Source organism: Lissotriton vulgaris, chromosome 1_1, assembly GCF_964263255.1.
Source record: "Lissotriton vulgaris chromosome 1_1, aLisVul1.2, whole genome shotgun sequence".
NCBI classification, from domain to species: domain Eukaryota; kingdom Metazoa; phylum Chordata; class Amphibia; order Caudata; family Salamandridae; genus Lissotriton; species Lissotriton vulgaris.
In genome coordinates, this window is record NC_141685.1 from 682,719,456 (window position 1) to 682,745,298 (window position 25,843).

The window sequence follows — 25,843 nt, forward strand, 5'->3', positions numbered from 1 at the left end:
TAGAAGGAAAGGTCTCTCGGGCAGAGGCTATTCTATACTGACTGCGAGTGCGTGCATATGTGACTACGTGTCTACATGAGATGTGAGGGGCCATGGGCCTACCATGGTGATGGAAGCTATGAATTACTTGCATGGAGACAGTGAGGCCAAGCCCTTTGCTCTGCAGCTGGGAAGGATGTTTTCGTAAACTACTAGACAGGAATGTATTTTCGAGGAGCGGAGCAGATAACTTGAAGGTTGAATACAGTCTTGGCAGGCAAGGCAGGCCGAGCTAGGCACCGCTCGCCGCGCAGGGAGTAAGTCAAGGGTCAGGAAGCAGCAGGCTGCGGCTGTCAGAGACAGAAGGCAGGAAAAGGCTCGATGGCAGAAATCAGGGCCTAACTCGCCAGAGCTAGAAATCATGAAAGTGCACCACATAAAGACGTTGGCAAGGCACACTTAGGAACGGAATATCTGACCCATTCATGGTGGATCTGAAAGAGAACATGTTAACGTTGGACGCAAATGTATTTGCGTCTTCATAGCAGGAAGTGGAGGGAACTTACATGTACTTAAAGCACGTACATGGAGCCGGTGGGGTCTACGATAGGGGACATAATTGACCATAAAATTCATATTACCTCATTCCCTCCTTGTCCCCTACGGACCCTTCATGATATATCAATCCTCATTAATCTATCAATCTGTTCATGTAACATCATTTGCTCTTCTTTCTTCTTACGGTGTTTTGAATGAGGACTTGAATGAGGAATACATGATGTGGCGCACAAGCCGCAAATCGCTGGCCCACATTGCAAACATAGGCAGCAACTGAATACTATGAGAAGGGCAATACCTAGGAAGGATAGGACTTTCCATCCCCAGGCTGACAACGTGGTCCAGAACCAACCGGACCAAGTCCAGGTGCCTGGATCCTGGTGTATCAAACTTGCAATCTTGTGAAGACGGGTAATGGCTCTATATACTGATGGCGCGTTTTCTGGAATGAAAACACAGCAGCTCGACCCGATGACCTTACAGGCTCCACCCCTATCGGCCAGAATGACGTCAAGGACGAGACGATTTTGAAGAACAACAATCCGTATAGCAGACTGCTCCTCTGTTAAGTTACTTAGGGCGGAAGTAGCTTCATTCACTACTGCTTCGAGGGTTCTGGTTAATTTTCGTATCAGTTTACTATTGGAGACAGTACCTAAGTAGGGAAAGAAACCTTTATTGAAGTCTGTGTATTGCTCCCATGCCGTTTCAGTATAGTCGACAATCGGGAGATCTCTCTGTGGTCTATTGTGTACTAGATGGGTGTCCCTATGATAATCAGGAGGGGCTAGGAAAACAGGTGGCAGAAGGAATGCAATGTAACAGGTGCCATCCCAATCTAGAGGTAAGCGTACATATGCGGTATGACCACAAACAAAGTAGGAATGACGTGAAGCTTTGAATGTAGACTTGCCCTTATCACTGAATTCGATCACAGTAAGGCATTTACTATGACCCAGGTGTACTGAACCATTCTTTCTGACACATAATTCACCTTTAACTGGTAGTACGGACATTGCAGGTAAGACTGGTTCGGATTCGGATTCAACATTCAGAATCATGAGGTTAAGTGTAAAGTTACCTAATCCATATACTTCGTTTTCTAGATCAGTCCCTATCCTTTTAGGAAGACCCTACTTGTCAGGGAAGCATACTTTATGCAAAACTGTGTTCAGATTTCCCCACACCCAGTTGCCCTGGTAAAATACAGAATCAGAATCTAAGGAATTAATTAAACTAAACCATGCCCCACAGGAACCATTGTGTGTGAACGGGTACGGGAAGAGGGGTAGGACTCCCTTGTATTTCTGATAGGGAGGGAGTCGGCCACATATCCAACAATTGGTGGCATTGCTGGTCTGATGGGAATGATGTAACATACTAATGAATGTGTTGTTGCGCAACGCAAGTCGGTAGGATAACTCGTGCGGGGGCAGTTCACTGAAAGAGTGCTCGACAGTGTCATTTGAAGAAGAATGTGCACGTTTGAAAATAGGGTAGTACATATGTAAAAGCACACTTGCAGCAATAATCAGAAGACTTAGAAGAAACATAATCAATAGTGTCACAATGCAGTGGCTGCGAAGAGATTTACAATATTCACGTTTCTTGAGCTGTTTCTGTCTATCTCTCTCTCTGTTGGGGTCTAGGGGATACATGTCAGAAAACACGTCTAACCGATTCACCTAGGGGAGGACTTAAACAATTAAACTGTCTGACTTGCTAGACCTTAGTTTGGATTTATACTCCTCGGACGGAGTTGTCTCTATCAGGGGAAGTTTAGAGTCACTGAAATCTGGGCAGTCCTTAGAGGGGGAGGGCTGAGAGTCTGTAACTGGAAGCAGTCCATGAAATATCTTGACGTGGCTGGAGTGGTTCAGAAAAGGGGGTGGTGATGAACAGAGTGTCTGAATTAAGCAGACCACTCTTACCCAGTTCAAAGATCAGGGCTTGATCCATCACCGTTGTTTAGCTCACTGCACCATCCCAGCTCAGAACCTGGCTATATGCAAATTAGTCTGTCCCTGGCCCAGTGCATCATGGGAACAGGGCAGACCAAACTACCAAGCCAATTCTTCACCAGAACGGAGACAAGCTTCTTTGCGGCCCTCGACCTTGATTGCAGTCCTCGTGGTTAGCAGGACAAGTTTCGGCCCCTGCCAACGGGGCTCCAGCGGACTCCTCCGATCAAAGTTCCTGACGAGAACAAGGTCCCCCGGAATGATCCCATGTGGCTTTACATCGGTGTTGTCGGGAAAGGCTGCAGCTACCTGTGAACGACAAGATTGTAGTGCAGACATCAAGGAGGCAAGGTAATCTGTCAGCATATTACAGTCGACATCGGTAATTTTTCTCGGCAAAGGCGTCCCCCACATATTCGGTGGCCTACCAAAGACCACCTCGTACGGGGATAGCCCTGTTCTGGAATGTGCGACCATTCTCATATAGAAGAGTGCGACTGGCAAAGCTACTATCCAGTCGACTCCTTTCTCTCTACAGATCTTGGCAAGACGAATTTTCAGAGTCTGATTATGGCGTTCCACGAGGCCTGCTGCCTCGGGATGTCGGACACAGTGAAACTTCCATTGATAGCCGAGCAGGAGTGATACCTGTTTCATTAACTCGGACGAGAATGGCTGTCCATTATCTGAGTACACGACACGGGGCAAACCGTACCGTGGGAAAAATTCACGTACCAGCTGCTTGGCAGTGGTCGGAGCAGTGTAATCTGGGACTGGATATGCTTCTGTCCAACGGGAAAGTGCACATACAACTACGAGGACATATTTGAATCCTCGACAACGTTCCATCTGGATATAATCCATCTGGAGGACTTCAAAAGGGTGATCGGGAGGATGAAATCCACCTTGCTCTACGGGTATGCTTTTACCTGGGTTGAACTGACAACAAATCATGCAAGTACGCACTTTCTGTTTGGCTGCTGCTCGTAAATGTTTATTGAACCCGATGTTTTGAATACTGTCTAACATGGCTTTTTCTCCTAAATGTGCAGGACTATGTACTGTGTTAATAATTACTTGGACCATAGAGTCGGGGAGAAACCATGTAGATTTTCCCTTCGTCATCCATCCTTGGTCTGTCTGGACCCCTCCTAGTTCAGTCCATTTCTTGATTTCGTCTGGTGTAGCATGTGTCTGTATATCAATTACATCTAGGGCGGGATCCTTAACTGTCATGCAATGTGTTGGTGTCGCGACTATGGTCTTTGTCAGATCAGTGGTGTGAGTCTGAGCTGTATGTTTGGCTGTTCGGTCTGCTAGGTCGTTACCCTGAGAAATTGTATCTGTAACCTTTGTATGTGCCTTGCACTTCATAATGGATATAGCTGTAGGCAGATGTATTGCATCTAACAGAGTTTGAATGAGGGAACCGTGCTGAATTTTGGCACCATGAGAAGTCAAAAAACCTCTCTCTCACCAGAGGACACCGAAGTCGTGTACGACTCCGAATGCATAACGTGAATCTGTGTATATGTTAACTCTCTTGTTCTTTGCTTGAATGCAGGCTTGGGTCAGAGCGATGAGCTCTGCTGCTTGAGCTGACAAGGTGTCGATACAATTTGTTTCTATGACTTCAGTTTCTGTCGTGACTGCATAAGCGGCCACTAGCTCTCCTGTACTTGTTCTCATACATGAACCATCCACATAAAGTGTCAGGTCTGGATCTGGTAATGGAGTGTCTGTCAAGTCTTGTCTGGGTTTCGTCGTAATAGTAATAACTTCAATACAATCATGTGCCAATGGGTCTGTCTCATTTAATGGCAAAAGTGTAGCAGGGTTCAATGTGTTGCAACGTCTAATTTCTATGTGTGGCTGAAACAATGTCAATTCATAACCTGTCAGTCGTGCTATAGTCAAGTGTTGAGTCTGTGTTCGGTTTAAAAGAACTTCCACGGAGTGTGGAACTTGTACTGTCAATTGGTGTCCTAACACTATGGAATCACTTTGTCTGATTGCTAGAGCTGTTGCTGCTACTGATTTCAAGCACGCAGGCAAAGCCTGGGCTACCGGATCCAATGTACTAGAAAAATAGGCACACGGTTTGTGTGAACCTGCTTGATCCTGAGTGAGTACTGACAATGCAGTACCTTCGCGTTCTGTGACAAAAAGCGTAAAAGGCTTGCTGTAACATGGTGTCGCTAAAACTGGTGCTTGGCATAAGGCTTTCTTTAAGTCGTCAAAAGCTTATGTGTGTTCCTGAGTCCAAGGGAGGACAGTCGATGTCGCTGCCTCCTGGGTTGTCAACTGTATGAGTGGTTTCGCTAGAAATGCATACTGAGGGATCCATTGTCTGCAGTAAGAAGTGAGGCCTATAAAAGCCCGTACCTCCTTTTGTGTCTTGGGTTGTGACATGTTTGCAATTAACTGGATGCGGTCGGGTGTTAGCTGTCTCCCCCATTTGGACAGCAAGTGCCCAAGGTATACCACTTGCAGAACACAGAATTGTAACTTCGAAGGGGACACCTTGTGTCCCTTATCAGCCAGGAAATGCAAAACCGTCAGTGATGCTTGCTCACATTCGGGTTCACTTCAGATGGTGATCAACAGATCATCGACGTACTGTAACAGGGCAGTTTTATCAGGCATGTGTACACTGTCAAGTTGTCTTTTCAGTGCTTGACTATAGATGCTGGGGCTTTTTGTAAATCCTTGAGGTGCGCGTGCAAATTTGAAGCTTCGTCCATTTAAACAGAATCCGAAAAGGTATTGGCTTTCCGGGTCAATGGGGACACTAAAGAAGGCGTTCTTCAGGTCAATTAGAGTAAAGAACGTTGCTTCGGAATCAATGGCAGTCAATAGAGACGAGATATCGGGAACCACGGGGTATTGTGGCACAATGCATTTATTCAATTCGCGCAAATCGATAACTAATCGATAAACAGGAGGTGCATTTGGATCAGTACGTTTAAGAATTGGAATGATGGGGGAATTACATACATTGGAGTCGGTTTCTACAACCACTCCTTGTGCAATGAGCTCGTCAATGATTTTCAGTAAAGCCGCTACAGCATCTGGAGGTAATTTGTATTGTCGAATTCGTGGCAAGACTACTCCTGGTCTGAGTGTGACTCGATATGGTGTAATGTGCATACATCCTACATCAGTGGGGCCTTGTGCCCACAAATGTGCAGGAACATTCCGTAATCTGGGATCAATATCTCTCAACACATAGTGACCTTTAAAGTCACGTAAAAACAGTCTTACTCCTTCCGGAGAACAGCAAATGACAGCTCCTAGAGCTTTCAATGTCTTTATACCTAACAAGTTTTCTGGACATGATTTCGTTAGTAATAGATCTGTAGTACGTGTCAATGGACCAACTGCAAGGGGAAGTGGTTGTGATACTTCATTAATAATAGGCTTTCCTGAAAATCCAAGGGAAACATTCTGTGAGCCTGAGAGGGGTGCCCCTGGAACCTCGTCGTGACTTATAGTTGTCCGGCTTGCCCCTGTATCAATCAGAAACTTTCGGTCTTTCCCTAATACTTGACTGTGTACATAAGGACCTTCTTGATCTACAGGAATCTCAATGAGAGGCAAGCCAACTTCCCTCTCTAGGCTGTTTCATGTGTATCGCTGATAATCAGGGTAATCCGTCTGTGCATACTGGTACATCTGCTGGGTTGCATGTTGTGTTGCGGCAACGGGTTGTGGCTGTGGTACCGCTACTGTCTGTTGTGAGGCTTGCATAGGCTGGATATTCTGTGGTACTTGTTGTTGGACCTGGTCCTGTCTAGGAGGACGTGGTCTCTCTTTAGTTTTACCAGTAAGTATATTATGTTTCAGAACTGCACAATCGTTTATATAGTGACCTGGCTGTTTACAATAATTGCATGTCCCTTTAACAGGAGCTGCTGTATTATTGGACTGTGTCATACCCTTTTTCTGACCGTCAGCTGGAACTGACTGAGCAACTAACATTTTCATCTTTGTGTCTTTCATACGTCTTTGTTCGTGATCATGTTCTTCTCTAATTCTGTTCTGGTGGTACTGTAACATTTGTAACATTTGTGAAGGCGTGTTAGCTTGCCATGTGCTCTCGACTTTCAGAACACGATTCTTAACCTGGGGCAGAGAATTTTCGACCAATTTAGATACAAAAAGATGTGGATATGATTCGCTACTTGGTTTCAGGCCACTATTAATAACAAAACATTCCTCAAATCGGGAATAAAAATCACTAGTGTCTTCATCGGGTTTCTGTTTGCAGGCTGAGATTGCATCCCAGTCCTCTTTTTTCGTTGCTAACAAACGTGGCAATACTTGTACTAACAATCCTGGTAATGCTTTAGTTTTCTCCCCGAGCCCTAGACCTGGGGTTCTGGTATTTTCTTCGTTCTCTAATACAGCCCACTCAATCTTTGCCTCTCCCACCTCCCATTCTTTTTCCTTGAGTTTCTCGTAAATACCAGCAGGCAATAATACTTTCAATATTTTCATAATGTCGGGATAGGTGTAATCACCCATGAGTAACATGTCTTTTATTTCACGGTGAAAACCTGCTGGATCTTTGTCATGACTGGGCACTAATTTCTTCATTTCTAACAGTTCCATTTTAGTTATTGGTGTGTACACAAACACACGTCTAAAGGTATTATCATCATTCTTGACTGGATGTACTTCTCGCAAGGGATTCTGTCTGTCTATGTAATACATTTTTCTTTCTGGAGGTGGAGCTGGAACAAACTGTGTATTCAGGAAAGTAGTGTATCTGTGCCGATGCTCCAGAATTATTTTAACTAGGTCAGTACCTAGACCTCTCCATCTATTCATGAGTAGCTCTATTAATATATCAGGTAGGGGACCTGGATCAGAATGTTGGCTTTTATACAATATAAGGAGATGCTGAATCATGTATATTCCGGCTAATTTCTGTTCGTCAGGGGAAAGATTTAAAAAGGTTTGTGCTAATGCGTCATCATTATATTTATCAGAACTGTCAGCCCATTGTACTGCTGACCTGGCTAATTCTTGTTCATCCATAGAATTGAGTACATGGTACCCCATTCGTTCTTGAAGTATTTTATCGGTAGCCTGAAATAGGTGTTCAGGCGTCTTCGGGTCTGACATGGCAGCTTGAAAGAGTCTCTTGCTTTCTGGACGTACCGGACGCATTGAATTATTAAAGGGTCTTCCCTTACCTACATATGCTATCATTTCTCTAGCTGGTAATTGTAATTGTCCTGTAGTCGCTCCTAGTTGTTCCTCCTCCTCCTCCGAGCATTCACTTTTGTCTGCATCTATTTCTCTTTCAGGCTGTCTCCTTTCATGTATTTGTTCTACTGCTTTTCGGATCCTTCGGTACATATTTTCTATACTATTCTGTTTATCGTGTTTTCCGTCTAAAAGACAGTCTGCTATATTCTGACCCCATTTAGTCAGTGCTTTCATGTCTTCCTGGTCTACACCAGGCCTATCTTGTTCTCTTATCAAGCAGTTTATAAAGAAACGTAATATCATTTTCTGGGTGTCAACTTTCTGGTATGCCATGGCCTCGCCTATACTTTCAGGGCCTTCCCCCGTTTGGACAAAACGATATATTCTGTCTAGATGATCAATCATTCCGGGTAGTAACATTAAATAATTTGTAACTCGTCGTAGACGTACTGATGATAGCATCATTCTGTCGTCTTTACCGGGTACTGGATCATATCTACAATCTGTAAGAGGCTCTTTAAGTATGTCGTAATTCGCAGATTGAGGTGTACGTTGCTGTGCTAAATCCCTATAAGTCAACCGATGTGCTTGTGGCGGGGTCTGAAAACCTCCTGTCGCACCTCCTGAGGTGCCAGGTCCAAAAGGATTTGTTGGGTGCATAGTAGGGAGAATGGGAGCGGGAAGGGGTGGAGGAATCGGTGGAGGATGTGGAACGGGAGGAAGAGTTTGATGTTGCTGGGGTGGCGGTAGATTATCTCGGGGTGGAGTGCCATCAACGGGTGGTGTGCGTGGCGGCGGAACATTAACATATTCAGGAGCTACATCGTCTAAATAGGAAGAAAGGAAAATGTCCTTTGTGGCCTTGTGACGTACTTTAGTCGGGACCAATGGAGGGGGCAGATTCTTTGGTATTTCCGGAGTGGCCTTAGGTAAACCCTCGGCCAGGAGAGGATACATACCATTCATAAGAGCGTTTCGTTGTCTGTCTACTTGTTCTGTTATTACTCGTATCCCCTCTTCAACTAAAAGATTTTCTCGGGCTTTGTCTGAATCCTCTCTACTTTTCTCTGCTTTTCTGAGTGCTTTTTCTGCGCGTCTATGCGATTCTTTACGCCATAATTCAATGGCATCTTTCTGTGACTTTCTGGCTTTCTTTTTCCATAATGCTTCTTCTACTCTCATGATGCAATCGGCATCCCATGTCCCTGTAGCGGGCCATCTCTGATTTTCTGCTAAATCTTTGGTGTAATCCACCCATAAATCGAGATATAATACGGCATCTAGGCCATGTTTGTGGTACATAAAGTACCCTGGAGTGTCCCTGGGTGGAATGGGAACAGCTTCCTCTAGTATCCCTTTTCTAGTTCCTATCTGTCTTAGTTTAGAGAATAGCGGCATGTCTCAGCCGTACTACTTGGTTCTTGATACTTACTTGGATTTGAACACAATTAATACAACGAACACAATAATGTAGATCGAACAATCATTCATACCACGACATTTAAAACACATTTAAAACATTTTTAAAACAAACAATAATAACTAGGATAAAACTAACTACCTGCATACTCGATATACTGCTAAACAGTACAGATACACTGCTAAACAGTGCAGACCGTGGCTGTGTACCCAACCCCGTCTTGACCGGGCACAAATTAATGCACTCGTCTAGATCCGTCCCCAGCAACGGTACTCACCGGGAAGCACGGAACAGAAGGCCTCGGAAACTCGATACTGGACTGGACCCTGGACTCGACTGGACTGGACTCGTGACGTAAGTACTTCGGAACTTCGAAACTGGTGGGCCTCCAAATACCTCGGACTCTGCTCTCTCAGCTAGGCTCTGGTCGGGATCCTCCGCACTCCTCACCGCCTCGTCTGAGTGTCGATCGCAGCCTCAGTCACCTCCGTTGGCCTGAGGGAGATACAGGAAATCCTGCGGGTACGCGTAGTTGTCCGTCAGCGCTGTGGCAGGGGACCGGGCCTGCAACGCACCTCCGGCGCGTGGGGTGGGGGAGGGGTCCCTGTTCGGGCGCCAATTATGTGGTACATTTTAATTACCTATGCGGAATTTATGCGGTAAAGTTCAATAAGAATAACTCAGTCAAAAATAAGAGACAGAATCCGTGATAGTTGAGGTTTTAAAAGGGGTTTTATTCCTTAAAAAGGAATTGGTTATTGGTTCGAACCAGGTAGCATGTGCAAGGGAACGGATAGGACATGTACAATGATTTATTAACAGAGTATCATATATATAGTCAATGCATTTACAATAGAGATTGATGCAGGAGGCGTAACAGCTGAGAGAAAAGAGATAAGGACATATGTACGTAGCAGAAGGCGTGCATGAGGGCGTACACGGAGGTGTGTGCTAGAAACGTCACATAGAGGTGTCACATGTGGGTGGATCCTTAGTAGAATCCTGCAGAGTCAGCAGAAATACCTGGCAGAGATGCGCGCGCAGCAGTATGACGTGTGACTGACGTGAAACTGGAGGGTGAAGGGGACTTAACATTTAGCCCTACATGTGGAGACAGAAGTCTGGGGTGTCAGAACAACCTAAACCCAAATCATATCTATATCTTGTGTATATCTTGTGTTTAAAGAACTGTATTATCTAGAAGGAAAGGTCTCTCGGGCAGAGGCTATTCGATACTGACTGCAAGTGCGTGCATATGTGACTACGTGTCTACATGAGATGTGAGGGGCCATGGGCCTACCATGGTGACGGAAGCTATGAATTACTTGCATGGAGACAGTGAGGCCAAGCCCTTTGCTCTGCAGCTGGGAAGGATGTTTTCGTAAACTACTAGACAGGAATGTATTTTCGAGGAGCGGAGCAGATAACTTGAAGGTTGAATACAGTCTTGGCAGGCAAGGCAGGCCGAGCTAGGCACCGCTCGCCGCGCAGGGAGTAAGTCAAGGGTCAGGAAGCAGCAGGCTGTGGCTGTCAGAGACAGAAGGCAAGAAAAGGCTCGATGGCAGAAATCAGGGCCTAACTCGCCAGAGCTAGAAATCATGAAAGTGCACCACATAAAGACGTTGGCAAGGCACACTTAGGAACGGAATATCTGACCCATTCATGGTGGATCTGAAAGAGGACATGTTAACGTTGGACGCAAATGTATTTGCGTCTTCATAGCTGGAAGTGGAGGGAACTTACATGTACTTAAAGCACGTACATGGAGCCGGTGGGGTCTACGATAGGGGACATAATTGACCATAAAATTCATATTACCTTAAGTCTATATTTCAATGTTGCTTTGCAGACCAGAAAATTGTCACCAATTGTTATATACTTTTGAGATTCTTGATTTGAAGGAAAATCTTTGCTGATAATTCCCTGATTGACGGGGAAACTGGAATCAAGACTTCACAATGGTACTGTAAAAAAGCAGAAAGCCATGTGACTGTGCACTTTCAACTAGAACCTTGCTGTTGCTTGAAAAATTTTGAGCAGGGTTAATATTGACTGATGACTCTTGTTTACGTTTACTCTAAGAAAAGGACCATGTTTAGGTTTGTTCTGAACCTTGTCCCAAGTGCCCCAATAAAGGGTCTCCCCCGAGAAAGAATCCTCTGGTATGGTGGCTCATTGAGATGAATTCTTTGTTTCTTCAGGCAGGCGCAGACTGCTCTCATGAGACTACAAGCCAGCATCTCTCAGATGTACAGTGACTGTATAGTCTGCCACTGGCATCTGCAGGATAGTTTCATATCCTTTCGAGTAACACCCTCACCAGCAGAGTGTGGACCTGCCAAAGAGCACTCTCGCTCCCTTGAGAGGCTCCTCTTTTGAATTCGGGATCCCTGTGATTGATACTTCAGGCTGATTGACCCCCCAACGCTTCTCCCCTCCTGGCTGACTTCTAGCTGTTATCTCCTTGTGCCAATACTTTATTCAGTTCTCTATGACCACGTTGGCTTCAGGTCCTTCTTGGGTCCCCTACAGGTACCATCGCTATGCGTTTAGCCTGGACCCAAGGCTCTTCCACCCGCTCGCACAAGCCTGGCTGGCCATACGACCCATTCCAGACGTGTTCATGCACCAGTAATTTCAAATGATACATGTAATTTCATCCTGATGACGACCTGAAATGAGACATACTTCAAACTAATTGTAGCCTTACTACTCATGTTATGTTCCAATTTTAATTATGCCTTTTTCGCTGTCACCCTATCAGGTGGCACACTTGCACTGTTCGCCCTATCGTGACCACCATGAGTGCCCCTTTTTTGGTTACACTCACATTGAAGAAAAGAGATGCTGTCTGAAATTAATGTTTTCATTATACAAGACCTTATACAGACCTTAATATTCAATCAAGGTGTCTCCCTTTCTGTCTCCTTTCCTATCTCCTCCAGAGCACAGGCTTGTGAGGAATCGAGATCCAAGTGCAAAGAGCAAAGTCAAGGTTCAAGACCTGCAGGGATCTTATAGCTATATGGTACGTTCTTGTCTCAATTTGAGGCAGGAAAAAAAGGAGAAGATTAGGAATTTAATGGCCAGATTCATCAAAGTAAAATTGTCTCGCAAAGGGCCAGATTCTGAGAATCCGGGCCTTTGCGAGCGCTGTTTTTGCATTTGGGATTCATCATCCCAAATGCAAAAATCGCAATTACAGAACTCGCTAAATTGCGAAGAATCGCATTTAAGGAATCTCAATTAGAGATTCCTTAAATGCTATTCATGAACCTTTTAAAAATTGCGAATTCGCAATATGGGGCCGCTATTTACCGCGAAGTGTAACTTCGTGGTAAATAGGGAAAACTTAGAAAAATACACTTTAGTGCATTTTTCTAAGTTGTATGTTACACACACACATGTGCTTTGGACATGTGTGTGCGCAACACCTGTGTACATTTGCATTTCAGGGGTGCTACAGGGTGTCCTTTGGACACCCTGGCACCCTTGAAATCGCATCCTTATTTGCGATTTGCAAATTGCTAATCGCAATTAAGGATTGACTCACCATTCATTCCTATGGGCCTTTACGAATGAATGGGAAATCGCATCCTTATTTGCGATTAGCAATTTGCGAATCGCAAAAAAGGAAGCAGTAGAAATCGCAAAAAATATTGCGATTTCTACATGCATCCCGTTTTGCGAGTCTGTAATAGCGATTACTTAATTTTCGCTAATACAGACTCGCAAAAGGGGACTTTGATGAATTTATATGTATGTCTCTTAGCATCCAGTTTGTTGGGCGGGCTTTCGTTTTCAGCGTATCCTGTTGTTTCCTATCTCCTTGGAGATATGGGATCCCATCATAAGTAATGAGTGAGACAAGAACAAGGGGTTTAGAGGTAATGACATTTCACACTACTATTTTCCAATACTTGTCAAATTTTATTTACAGATGGCAAGGACCGTGGAAAATTATAATTCACAACGTAAAATCTCAAATAATTGACAACAAATGTAGATTAATAAATATATATGCAGCACATTGAGGGTTACAAGAGTGAACAATAAGAGTCATACGAGAGTTTGGTTGCCAGAAAACGGAAAGGATATATTTCACCTTATAATCACTAATGAAATTCATGAACTGCTTTTGCTTTTAATGTAATCAATGAATGATCATTGCCAATAGTAATTGACTTAGTTTATGGCCCTGACAACAGATTTACATATCTGTCAAACCTTTTGGGATTGTCATTCCTATAGCTTTACTTGTGACTGTTCATTATAGAGAAAAAACACACATTTGTGCTTTAGGGAAATGTGGGATTTTCTAAAGTTTAAAGGCTGCCAGGATTTCAGAGATAAACAGCAGATGGTAACAAATGTACTTTGATTTTGATTAGTCAATCTGCTATTTCTGAAGCAGAAAAACAATACATGAATGAGCTAATATACAGACCATGAAATAGCTAAATGAACTGTGAACTTGGTTGAAGAAAATAGAACACTGCCTGCTTTGCATGCCTGTCCTATGTGTGACTATGAAGTGTGTGTCAAATGCTCTCAGTAGCCAAATGTTAGCCAGAACTACATTGTTCCGACATTGACAGTGACAGGTCACTGATGACAGACATGGCCGGACTGGCGGTAGCAGTGACCAGGTATTTCCCCGATGGGCCTTAAGGGTGGGGGCAAGTTATGGACCCGTGGGGCCTGGTTTTGCAGCAGAGCTGCCATATCGGCCCCCCCATAACAAAAGAAGGAGCGGTGCTTCTCACTAGCACGTTCGCCTCTACCTCCCGCGACTGGGACCAGTCGAGCAGATTGCCAGGGCTGGTTGTTGTTTCCAGTCCGGTTGTTATGACAGCGTATGATGCTGGCATAATATAACCTAGTAAGCTGAAGGTGGGGGGCATATTACAGACGTTCTAAGCACCAGCAAGTGTGGCGAGCAGGATGAGAACAATAGTCGTGTAACAGTTTATTGTTAATAGTTTCTATTTCTTAGTGGTTATTCAGTAGCTCTGGCAACCTAGGTGACCCTCTAAGGGAACCAGGGGGATCCAGCTATTAATGGAGAATTTAGGATTTTCAAGTTCTGTTATGAGGAGGGATGATAGAAGTGTTGTGTCTGTAGGCAAGGGTGAGGTTGGCTGTATAGGAGGGGGGCGGTGCAATTGGGAGTGGGAACAACAGATCTCACATATGGTTGCAGTAAGTAATTCACTGACTTGTCTCGGTGCATAATGACATCTTGCGTGAGGGATGTCTTACAATGTAGGTGTATACTATATTCTGGAAAGGGATTCAAAATGTTGTTAGACGCAAAAGAGTTTTTGTCCTTGCTGAAAAAGAAACATGATTATTATTATGCTACAGGAGACACACCTGATGACCACGGAACATGATCAATTGCAGGCAAGGTAAGTAAGGGACATTGTGGCATACTAGCTTTACCTCCTCAACTAGAGAAGTGATAATATAGGTGGCCACCTCAGTCCCATCGAATGTGGACACTCCATTCAAGGGTGTGAGTGGTAGATTGAGGTGGGGGGTTAACTCTGCAGAAAATATGCTCTCAATATAGATTCCCGAGATTTATTTGGGATGGGAAATTCAACTTCTAATGCCATATGCACTCTACAATATATTGTGGATGGGAGATTTAAACTGCATACCAGATGTCTTCTAGACAGCTCCTGAGCCACCGCTCAGGCATTGAGTAGGTCTTCTATAACATTACAGGAGGGGACCGACATGTTGATTTTTATAAAACTGTGGTGGATGAACCACGGAGACAAGAGAGGGTATTCCTTCGACTCCCTGCGCATGGGTCTTTTTCACATATTGATTTTGCCTGTTGTCCGACAATGACAGTTGCGTTACTGGGGAAGAGCTATATTGCACCAATACCACAGTGGTATCTACAGGTGCTGGGGTTGCAGGGCCAGGTATTCAGGGAGCAGATTCAGGAAGCCATCAAGGCATTTTTTATGGTCAATAAAGAGTCAGTGGACTCAACCGGAACCTCATGAGAGTCATTTCTGGTGACTCTCAGTGGGATATGTATGGGAATGTACTATGGGGTGCAGAAGTGCCTAAGAGATAGAACCCACAACTGGAAGGTAAAATTGCAACACATATGGCTGCCCTGTGATGAGGCATGCCGACTGGAACACACAGCAGACTCTGGTAGAGGAATTAAACCAGGCCTGGGACAGTCTGAAGAAACATAAAAATAGATTATATTCTGAACAATAGCATGATCAAGGGGACATGGCTTGGCAATTACTAATAATAATGGCTGGTGAATAGGGAGAGATGGGGAGGTACAGCACTGGCAATTAAGAATAAGAAGAGACAGGTTTTGTCTGACCAGCATTTCATCCTAACAAAAAGGATGTCTGCCCTATAAAATTAATTTAGATGGCTCACATAGAGTCCAATAATTTCAACTTCGCAACATTAAGCTCACCACATTTCACGGCCAGACCACATGATTAACCAGACAACATATAGAAAAATATCAATTTTTATTCTTTTTTATATATATATAAATCTTTACAAGTGCATAATTACATATAAATTCATATGGCAAAAATTTGATCTCATAAAATCTTAATAATAGCCCCACATCACCCATTCATCTTTCATTCAACACCATAAATTCGCTCCTCTTACATATCCTCACACATTCGAGCAGCCAAATCCAAATTTGAACATTTCATACAACATCTTCAATGCAATTCCCAGAGTGACAAACTGAAGAGGTCCTGCAGTGTCTTCTCAGCAGAGCGCCGGAGACCCAAAGTTGTAATAGCAGGACAGGAAAAGACAACGTCAACGCGCGTTTCGGTGCCAGGCCCAATCTACGGCCGCACCTTCATCAGGGCATTCACACAGGGGAAATGGGGGGGCAGACAATGTCAAAACAACGACCAATATGTGGTAAACAAAAAACATCTATTTATCGTTATGAATTCACAATATTTCAGCAAATTTACACATATTCTTTATTTCAATACTTTGATAAATGATCAAGGCTGAACTGTATCAAAGATAAAAAGTTCATGATTTATGATATCCTTTGAGGTCTTTCAGCCTATTTATTCATCGTGTATACAGTGAGCCTAAAAATTGCACAAATAGGATAAATTCAGATAGAGAAACAGGAGCCAAAAACGTTGGTGAGCAAAGGATCACTTTATAGCTCTGTGAAAAAATATCAAAGAAAACATGCTAATTGTGGCTCGTGATAGTTACTTTCGCTTAGGCTCCAAAACTGCACCGCATTTAAGACGAAAGTACCTGAGTATCAAGAGGATATCTACTGCGACATTCCCCTCTGACTGTTGTATGTGTCTTAACTAAGTGAAAGCTGGGTATATGTGGTTGAATAATTGGGTGTGTGTTGTCAAGGGATTCCTTTGCTCGCCAACGTTGTTGGCTCCTGTTTCTCTATCTGAATTTATCCTGTTTGCGCAATTTTTAAGCTCACTGCATACACGACGAATAAATAGGCTAGAAGACCTCAAAGGATATCATAAATCATGAACTTTTTTATCTACTAATCCTACTCCCGGATTTCCTGAAATGTGGAGATCTACTAAACACAGTCTGTGTGGCACATGGCAAGGTGGGGTATAGACTTTCAGATTAGTGGATGGTACAGTGAGGCACAAGACTGGGATGCCCCCTCTCCCTGCTGATCTTCAGGCTTATAATTGATTGGTTGACAAAATTGATACGTCTCAAAGATTGCGATGAGGGGAAGACGTGAAAAGGATGCATACAATTATATCGTTATGTGCTGATGACATCCTTTAGACCACTAGGGACCTGATGGACACCTGGCAACATCCAGTGCATACAATAACAAAGATGGGGAGTCAATATGTCTTCCAGCTCAATATAAATAATAGATCCTTTGCCCGATGAATGGCAGCATGTGTGAAGGAGGCGAGAAACTTTGTTTGCACGCACTGGCAACACCGATCCACCACTTGGGGATTCAGATGAGCAGTAACCTGGTGCTGTTAATCTGAAGGTAATGTGAAGGTACTAATAGATAGCCGTTAAAAGGCATACATTTGTGGGTGAGCTTTAACCATTTAGACCAGCTGCAATGGGTATTATATAGGGGGGGCGATAAGGCAAAGATTTCTCTGGACATTTTGAGGCTCCCATTGGATGCCAGAGGGATGCAGGCTCCAGATTTTAGTGTATTTTTATCAGGAAACATAATTCCAATACATGGACCCCTGGAGGCGTCTGCGTAAATAGAGTAGGGGGTACTACCTCTTAAACTGCTCGCTCTTCCATTATTGTCCCAAAGGGCGCTACAACTGTTGTAGCATGGGGTTCCATTGTCGATGGGTCTTTGTTGTCAGCTGAGACATCAAAGTTAAATCTCAACACAAATCATTAGCTATTATCATTACTTTAGCTTAGTCCGTTTTAGAGAGTTAAGCTGAGTTAAAGGTCTTTATTTTAAATCTTTTTGTTGTTCATTCATTTTGTTAAGGTATTATTCTCAAGAAATCCTCAGTAAAGATTAACTATCAATGAATTAGTATTTAGTAATAAGAAGTAATAAGAATAATTAATTCAGTAAAACAAAGCAAGGAATAATATAGTAAAACATAACATGGGTATACCAGTAAGAAGAGTCTCTAATCTAAGCAAATCTCAGAGTTCTGTCCCAAATTTGAAAGGTTTATAGTTAATTTCATACATATGTGATGGAAATGCCCCAGAATACATACATTCTCGACAGAGGTAGTTGTAAAACTAATTGAAGTGACAGATATGGTGCTACAGAAAAAAATACGATTGTGCCTGTTAGGCTTATACCTAGGGCAAAGCATACCAAGTGTATGTCCAAGGTGACACAATTGGGACAGGTAGTGGCAAAGAAATGTATAGCAGTGCCTTGATTCAGGACGGACTAACACAATGGGAAAAAATTGGTTAGGTTGGTTTCTGCTGAATGCGGAGTGCGACAAAAGATGAAATATGCAGACAGGAATCAAATGGGAATGCTAGAGTGGGAAATAGTGAATATCAAACTGGTGCATGATGGGACTGAAGAAGGGGATGATGAAAAGTAAATACACAAACCCTTTTGAAATTTGTGCCATGATTCATGCAAGTGTAAATTACCTTTGTGAACAACCCTAAATGTATAGTGCCCCTCTATCTCACCCATCAAAAAAAATAGGTGATATCATATCATCCTCCCAAAAACGTATACTGCCCTAATAATAATAATAATGAAGCTTATAAAGCGCATGGTTACTCTTACCAGTGTGTCCCCGCACTGAATAAACTGCTGAGGAACCTGTCCTGTTCCTGTGAGGTGCCCAACTCCTGGGCCACCCCCTGGTCAAGCCAGGCATCCTCAGCGATTAGGGCCGGTCTGGAGACTAAGCAAGCTATTGCCCAGAGTTGCAGCGTAGGACCCCATGGTTAGAGTAGGCACCGTGCCGAGAATTATCCGGTCCGCGGACATTTGAGCTCAAGACCCTGCCGCGACGGGAATTGAACCCTGGTCCCGGGCCAGACCTCTGCATCAGGGTCTGCCGCGCTAATCAGTGAGCCACACTCCTCCACAGCCCTCTGTGCTATCACACTGCTCCCTGATGAAGTGAGTGTGCTACAATCTCATCATGAGAGCAGGCACTTTGCAGACAAAAGTTTACAGCAATGCTGGTAGCATGAAGAAAAATCCTCTGTCTGCCTCTCGTGACAAAATTAAACACTGGATTGCGTCCAACAATCCCACGTCTCACTTCAATTTATTTAGATTTGAGTAAGGCAGTGGAAGACAGGATAGTTAGCAGACCATCATATGTCATTACAAAGTCTCCTTTGGTGCTTCCAAAATCCGTTATCAGAAAAGTTTGAGGAATGTATGAGGCAGCAAATGTGTTTAGTGATCTCCTAGTGAAATAGATACTTCAAAGAGTATATCCCCCACATTTTTTCCACTTTTGATGCTGAGACATTTCCAGGTGTTTGGATTCAGCATCCCGGAATGTGCCTTCCTTAACAAGATATGTGCTTGAGTGCTTCTGACTTAAGCCAGTTCTATCTATGTGCTGGCTTCATTTCACCATGTGTGGTGGGCTAAATGAATTGTGCATGTGAGCAAAAGGAAATTGAGTTCTTGATATAAACGGAGTTCCTATTAGATATAGTGATATCTATTGTATCGATATTTCTCTTAAACTATGATTTAGGGCCGAATTTAGAGTTTGGCACAAAGGATACTCCTTCCCAAATGTGATGGATATCTATCTTGGCCACCATAATATAGGTGCCAATGAATATAGGGCACTTGTAGTACGGTGGACAGGATATCTCTCATGTTTGTGGCAGAATACCCCATCTGCCAAAACTCTAAATCAGGTTCTTGGTTTCTGAACAGTGGTCCCACGTGATTAATCCTATGCTATAAGGCGTTGTCTCTTCTCCTTTGCAGTAGTTTACAGAAAACTGCATAAGACAGTGTTTACATAAAATACATGACTTAATTAGTATGCATTTTCGTTTGTGAGAGATCATTGGTGTAAGCATGAATTTTGATTTAATCAAATTAGGTGGCACTAATCATTGACATATTCCTTTTTTGTACTCATAGGCCTATTTTATTGACACTCCTTTGAAAGTATTTATTTACATGGAGGCAGTCTGTTTGTTATCAATAGGATTTTTCTTACGTAAAAATGCCTTTGCCTTATTAATCACACAATATTAGCAGATATATGAGAATTGAAGCTGCTTTTGAACACAACAGGTGTATTTACCCCTAATATATATTAATGTACTTCCAGGGCAAAAAGAGATTCTGAAACAGCACTGAGCACATATTGCAATTAAGACTTAGCAAATCCAGAAGTTTTATTTGATCATTGGTTGTGATTGTGAGGAGCAGCAATATGTTGACATTAGACAGAGAAGTTTCTCAGTGCAAAGAGGGTAACATTAGTAAAAATGTATTGTGTCCATCCTTACGAGAGGCAGCTCCTCTATAGGGGCGTTTGGGAGCCGCCCCCCTGCTTTCTCGCCGCACGAGAAGGCAGAAACATAAATGGTAATAACTACCATTTGTTTCTGCCTTCTCGCACGGCGAGAGAGCAGAAGTTCCTGGTTGGGGTGGGCGGTCCTGCTCGAGGGCAGGTGGAAGTGGCTTGCCCACTGGTATTCATACTGACTGTTTGGGCAGCCTGAGGCCGCCCAAACAGTCAATATGAACAACAGTGGGCAAGCCACTCCCCCCTGCCCTCGAGCAACACCGCCCACTCTGCCTGTTCTCCATGTATGCTGCAGCATACATAGAGAAAATGACCCGGGTGGGGCAACGGCCTCACCAATCACAACGCAGCGGTGGAGGGGAGGGAGGCTGCCTGCAGCCTTCCTGATGGCGAGCACCCTGGGAATTCAAAAGGCAGGACGGCGGAAGTCGGGAATCTGGAGTCTCGGGACTAAAGAAAAGCGGGAAGGTAAGTTTTACTTTTATTTTATGTATCCCGCCTCCCCCCCATCCCCTTCGCAGCGCGACAACCCCATTTCCAACCCCCACTCGCCCGTAATGCCGGCCGCGAGGACAGATCCAAGTAAAAGCTCTTGACTCCAACGCTCGCCCTATGTTGCACGCACCACGGTATCCATTGACTCCAGCTGGAGATTACTCCCTTAGGTGCATTGGCCCTATGATTTGAGATGAAATGAGCTTCCTGTGAATATTCACAGCCAACAGGGCCATCTGTCTTCAGGAATCCCTCGAAAACATTTTTTTGCCTACTTAAGTGCTGTTGTCTGATTCCCTTAATGTATTTGCAATTAATGGTAGGGATCTTTTAGTGCCAAGATGCTCGCTGCAGTTTACATACGCTATACGAATAATTAAATTAAATATGGAATGCAAAGTAATTGAGGACATCCATTCTACAGAAACCTTTTCCACAAACTGGTTACCTTGGTGATTTCAAATGAATTGCATTTCCAGGATGTTAAATTCGTGAGATTTCTTTTCATGGCGAAAATATCTTGTGTTCCTATTCAGTCAGGATCACATTGAAGATACCTAGCGAATTTTCTAATAAAAAAAACGAACACTTCTCTAGCTTGCTTTGTTTGACTAATAGGTTAAAAATACATCTGCAGTAGTACTGGGGGTTTCTCTGTACCTGCGTCCTTTGTGAGCCACGTACTGACATTTTAAGTAGCACAAACAATGAAAACATAGGGTTGCATTACATTGGAAAACCAGGTTTGGGCCCGCACTGCTTATTTGTGCTGGTGTTTGTAGGTGGTGGGCAGACACATTAATTTCTGTCGACTGGGTTGCATTGTTCCTCATCAGTCCTTGACCCACCACAGGAGAAAGAAAGGCAGATGAGAGAATTGAGAAGGACTAGAAAGACAGGAAAATAAAGGCTAAGGGAAAAACAAAGCAGGGATGAAAAGAAACCGGACAAATACGAGACAACAAGTGTAAGGTAGTAAAATATAAAGAGGTATGAGGGGGATTAAGGACTAGAAACAGCATTGGTATTCGGCAGTACCTCCAACGGGCTCCTATACAGAACTTTGAGGCCCTGCACTTTTTTTTTTTCTCACAAATTAAGCTTGGAGTGCGGCACGTTAATTAACGTAACTACTTAATATATGTTTAATGTACCTGATGGTCGCATAACCACTCAAAACCTGCAGGCGTTTCCGGCTGTCCACAACTCGTCAGGAAAAATGAAAATAGAAGCTCGTTCCCCACAGTGCAGTATTTACGCCCCACCACTTTCAAATGTCACCAGACGCAACTGATCCTTACACATTTTTTTGTTTTTCCCTTGATTGTAATAAGACTTGGAGTGAGCTAGACAAGGATGACTGACCCATGAACTTATTTTCTGCATACAGTATTAACGATTGCTAGAACCCCCTTTTCAAGCCACACCAAGTGGAACCTAGTACTAAAAATAGGGCTTAGCGATAAAGCATGAGACAATATGTGGGTGAAAGCTTACCTCTTGTGTGTGAAATACACTATAAAACCCAGGAAGCAGTGATTAAAATTTGGATTTCCAATGACTAACTATTAGTAATACTGTGTGATGATGTGATTCGAAAGGAAGATATAAGGCGAATATTACTTTCCTCTCATCACCCTTCTCTATGACGTTAGAAGAATGTAGCACATCGGTTTGTCCCAATTAGTCCTCCTGACTTTTTCACATTTGACTTCACTGCATTTTGGACTTCTACAGTGAGCGAGTCCCTCTACCTGAGTCTCATCCACTGTAAATTTATGGTAATTGGCATGAGAGCGCTAACCACCAGTATCTGCCTTTTAAGATAAGGTCACTGATGGTAGGAGGTGCAGGACTGATTTTGTCTCCTCAGCATAGATCTCAAACGCTCCAGTGTCATGTCAGGCAAGTCTATCCAGCTTATGTTGGCCCCACGGAACCATCTAGCCTGACTGACTGATTAGCTGCAGCTGCTCGAGACTTTGGGCCGGTGCGAGACGCTGCGAGAGACCGCCGGCTCCCTTTGGCCGACTCCCTTTGCAGGCTTCCTGCAGCTTTCCCCGGTCGTCGGCTCGCGCTTCCCCCCAGCAGTGTGGGGTGCAGGGCTGCCAGTGACTGTTGAGGAGTACTGTGGGGCCAGGTAAGAGAAAACAGCGTGGCCCCGACGCAGCAACATACGCAGGAGCCGCAGAAAAATTGGGGAAGGCAACCCGTGACGGTAGAATCCGTGTGAGGCGCCCCCTGGTGGCAAGAGCTGTGTGAGGTGCCCGGTGGCGGCAGGAGCCGCGCGAGGCATCCCGTGGTGGCGGCAGGAGCCTCGCGAGGCATCTCCCGTGGTGGCGGCAGGAGCCTCGCGAGGCATCCCGTGGTGGTGGCAGGAGCCTCGCGAGGCATCCCGTGGTGGTGGCAGGAGCCTCGCGAGGCATCCCGTGGTGGCGGCAGGAGCCTCGCGAGGCATCCCGTGGTGGCGGTGGCGGCAGGAGCCTCACGAGGCATCCCGTGGTGGCGGCGGCAGGAGCCTCGCGAGGCATCCCGTCGTGGTGGCGGCAGGAGCCTCGCGAGGCATCCCGTGGTGGCGGCAGGAGCCTCGCGGGTGGCATGCTGTGGTGGCGGCAGGAGCCTCGCGAGGCATCCTGTGGTGGCAGCAGGAGCCTCGCGAGGCATCCCGTGGTGGCGGCAGGAGCCTCGCGAGGCATCCCGTGGTGGCGGCAGGAGCCTCGCGAGGCATCCTGTGGTGGCGGCAGGAGCCTCACGAGGCATCCCGTGGTGGCGGCAGGAGCCTCGCGAGGCATCCCAGGGTGGCGGCAGGAGCCTCGCGAGGCATCCCAGGGCGGTGGCAGGAGCCTCGCGAGGTATCCCAGGGCGGCTGGAACCAAGGGAGGAGCCAGGCAGCAACGCAATAACTCCCCAGTAGTGGCCCTCACTGACTGGCTGTGAGGAGTGATTTTGGCCTGTGTCCTCCCGGCGGCACCTGGACAGAGCGCGCTGTTGGTGTTCTGAGAGGCGGAGGCGTCCCTTCTCCAACGGAGCTTGGCAAGTACAACCGGTTTCGGGGTTGATTATTTCCTTCATCTCCAAACTGCGCAGCCTAGTAAACTTGTAAAGTCTGCGCTGTGGGAAAAAAAATAATAATAAAAAAAACATTTTAGGCATTATGTCATATTAGAGTCTATACAGTGGGGATGAGGTCAGGAAAGATTCGGCAAGCACCTACATGTAAAACCAGGAGAAAGGTGCTTTCAGAAGACCCAACATGGATTGCAAACAAAAGGAAAATAAAAGAGGATTTTATACAAAAAGGAGATTGGTCTCGCTTTCAACTCCAGAACCTTTTAAGTTAGGGGGAAAAACGAGACGCAGAAGTTTCACTTCCTAAAAGACTCATTAGCAGCAATTTACACACCCTGTGGAGAAAAGTCTGGCCTGCAAAGCCCAATAAAACCGATACATTTGATTACTCCTAAAAAATCTGGAGTAATTAGCCCCTGCCATCTTGAACTGAAAACAAACCAGCAACAACAAAAAATCGACAAGAGTGGACAGGAAAAGAATACAGGAGTGGCTATCAAAGAAAAAAATTCAATAAAAAATTGGCTGATAAAAACAACAGCGCAGGTGCATCACTCATTGGATATACAGGAAAAAAAGGAGGAGGTTGTAAAAAAGGAAAGTATAAAAAGACAAAGGAATAAAGAATATGTTGGTCAAACAGAAAAACAAGAATTGGCACAATCCTCAGGATGGTCAAAATCGTTTTCAATTTCCGAGGAAAAAGAACGTATAGAAGCCTTAGAGCGCAATACACAATCTGAAGTGGGACAACAGGTAAACAGGGAGATGGATATGACAGAACCGGATACGTTTCAAAAAAGGACAGCGGGAGTAGAAGGGGGCGTAGCTTCAACACCCATCAAACCCCCAATAAATAAGGATCAATGGGATAATCAAAACAACAAGAACAATGGATGCCTAAACAAAAGAGAGAAAATACAGTCCCCAATTACCATTTCTTCAGTTAGTGGTATTGAGCCAAGGGATTTCAATGCTAGCCAATAATAATACAACAAATGCCTGGAGCGAATTTTTGTTAAAAACCCTACAGCAAGCAATCAATGTTTTAAACCTTCAATTGGATAAACTAGAGGTCCAAGTAGATCTAATGAACCTAATTGCGGTGCACATAGCAGGGATAAATACAAAATTGGACAAAATCGTAGCACAAATTACAAATGGCAACAATATGGCTACACTAACTAAACACAAATTGTAGGATCAAAGTTGCGGATGCGGCCGAATAATAGACAAACTGGAGTCTCTACCGGAGATATTGACAGAAATCCTGTATGTCGCACAATCCTCAGGAAAGTTAGGAGAAAAACCACTAACAGAGCAAAATAATGGAAAGATTAACACAGGAGGTCCCAGAAAGATGAGGCCCGAAGCTCCGCACGTAGATACTCCACAATTAGGAGAAGCTAAGATAATAAATAAAAAAAGCATTGGTCAAGACGGAAACAAAACAACAGACACACAGAGTTTATTAGCCATTCCAATTACAAAAAGACAATGGAAAAGACTGCAGAAAGCCAGGAAACATGCCGGACAAAAGGCTATTCAGGAAAGAAGCCAAACTTTCGCAATATTCACTCAAAAGGCAAGCAAAAAAAGTAACGGCCAGGATGGAAATCTTATTAAAAGGGAACTACACAGTTCAGGAATAAACCCACCTGGTAGGCCTAGGTGTGTTAGCATGTCAATGCAAAGTAATCATGAGACAAATACAATGGTTCAAGGGAAAACATCTATTGATTCGGAGGAGGGAGAACGAAAGGCAAACAACACAAAGGATAACGAGGAACAAGATGACCAAGGGTTGGAGCCAAAATTATTAATAAAAAGTCCAGAACAAGATATGAAGTGGGAAGATCTAAAGGCTTTTCCAAAAAGAGTAATAAAAAACAAAGTTCAAGTAAATGGAGGTTCTAAGGAAGTAGAGATGGAGGCTGCAGATCAGTCAAATAGAACAATCTTAAATTTTGAACATACAAAAAATACAAAAGAAAATGCGAAAATGTCTGATATGAAAATCCCACTTAATAACGTAGGAAGGTCATGAAAGTTTCCTATTGAAAAGGAAAACATAGTGGATAATTCTTGTCCAGAAATAGGGCAAAAAATGTCAAATATAG

At 44.2% G+C, this 25,843-nt stretch overlaps 1 protein-coding gene across 2 annotated transcripts in view; it reads left to right on the top strand.

The window, feature by feature from the left end:
- Positions 1-25,843, top strand: part of PLPPR5 (phospholipid phosphatase related 5) — a 622,523-nt gene that overhangs the window by 315,664 nt on the left and 281,016 nt on the right. The window lies entirely within an intron of this gene.